The following is a 1,771-nucleotide window of genomic DNA, read 5'->3' on the forward strand; positions in this document are numbered from 1 at the left end:
ATAGAGTCTCTTCCAACTCAAGACGGGGGGGATCGAGGATAAAAGGGAAACCAACATCTCCTTCTCTCCCGAAAGCTCCCCAGAAAGAGAGAGTGCCCTTAAATAGAATGTATTAAATTTTAAAAAAAACGAAGTTGAGAATATATATATATCGCGGAGGAGTAGTTTGTCTCGTTTCTCTTTCTTTGCAAACCTCACCTGCATCTGAGGGGGAAATGGTAGCTTCCTAAATCTTCACGGCTGCAACTGAGTTCTTGCTGCGACTTCTATAGGGATCGCGAAGAGTCTTTAGCTGTAGTGGCCGCGTGGCCTAATGGATAAGGCGTCTGACTTCGGATCAGAAGATTGCAGGTTCGAGTCCTGCCGCGGTCGGAAAACAAAGGAAATTGAGCTTTGTTATTAAAAATATGAGACATGTTTTTATTAAAGTTTCCTCGTTTTAAGGTGGAATATGTTCGTTTCAGTTTCAAAGAAACCGTTCTCTTTTTTCATTCTATCTGTATGCTGTTCTTTAAGTGAGGGGTCCTTGGTGCTCTCTGAGCTTGGGGTTTTTTTTCTTGCAGAAGTTTCATTACCCAAACTAGGTAACATCATGAGGGTTAGAATACAGAGCAAACCCCACTCCCTTCTATGGGTAACATTGATGATGTTACTTAGTTGGGTAATGAAACGTCTGCAAGAAAAAAAACAACCCAAGCTCAGAGAGCTCCAAGGACTCATTATTTCAACCCTGAGCTACAAATATTCCCTTTTATGGATACTTTAATTTAGCCTTTACTCACACAACAATGCTCCCAAATGTTGCTAAGCCTCCAAAGGCGATTCCTTTGCACACACAATCCGACATATTTCAAAGGCAGAAATCTGCTGATTAACAGCCTCCCAAACCCCAGCTAGCAAATGCTTTCTACAAACTGTATCGTGATTTACCATTATTTATTTATTCATTACTTATTTATTTTTATTTTATTTGTTTGTCAAACATGTACAAGATAACAAGTATAAATATGAACATAAACAAGAACAAAAGGAGTAAATACAGATAAATGGGGACAGTAAGACAGGGACAGTAGGCACGCTGGTGCGCTTATGCACAGCCCCTTTAAGGATCTCTTAGAAATGGGGTGAGTCCATAGTAGACAGTTTGAGATTGAAGCTGCTAGGGGGTGAGGCTGTAACAATGGACTTGGCTAGGGCATTCCAGGCATTGACTACTCTGTTGCAGAAGTTGTATTTTCTGCAATCAAGTTTGGAGTGGTTTACCTTGAGTTTGCATCAGTTGTGTGCCCCTGTATTATTGTGATGGAAGCTGAAGAAGTCGTTGACATGCAAGATGTTATAGCAGACAATTTTGTGTACTATGCTCAGATATAGGACCGCAGGTGGCGCAGTTCTAGATTGTCCAGGCCCAAAATTTCAAGCCCGGAGTTCATAGGGAGTAGAGGAGTGGCATATTTTTCTTGATGGTCTGGTTCACAATGCAGGTTAAAGTAATAAGCAGGGAGCCCTCAATTCCAAGGGGGCCTATTGTGTGAATCACTACCAACCAAGTAATAAAGGAGAGCTGAATTTGTAGAAATTCCACAGGACAGAATCCCCGGAGGATATTCTTCCAAATCTTATGGATCAATCCATACACAGGATGTTTGATCATTAAGTGAAATTGTTTCTTTAATGACAGGAAAACAGGTGCTCAGGAAGGCAAATATTTTTTGAACCCAAATGCAAAAACGGACATCAGGATGAGATTCCTTCCCAAATCTTGTCCTGG

The 1,771-nt window shown here is 41.1% G+C and overlaps 1 non-coding gene across 1 annotated transcript; it reads left to right on the forward strand.

The window, feature by feature from the left end:
- The first annotated feature begins 299 nt into the window (after positions 1 to 299).
- On the forward strand, positions 300 to 372 carry TRNAR-UCG (transfer RNA arginine (anticodon UCG)). The gene has a single exon. It is a non-coding gene; the product is annotated as a tRNA-Arg (tRNA).
- Positions 373 to 1,771: the final 1,399 nt, after the last annotated feature.

The sequence above is a fragment of the Pseudonaja textilis genome, chromosome 13 (assembly GCF_049901715.1).
Source record: "Pseudonaja textilis isolate UNSWEBS1 chromosome 13, rPseTex1.2, whole genome shotgun sequence".
Lineage (NCBI taxonomy): Eukaryota > Metazoa > Chordata > Lepidosauria > Squamata > Elapidae > Pseudonaja > Pseudonaja textilis.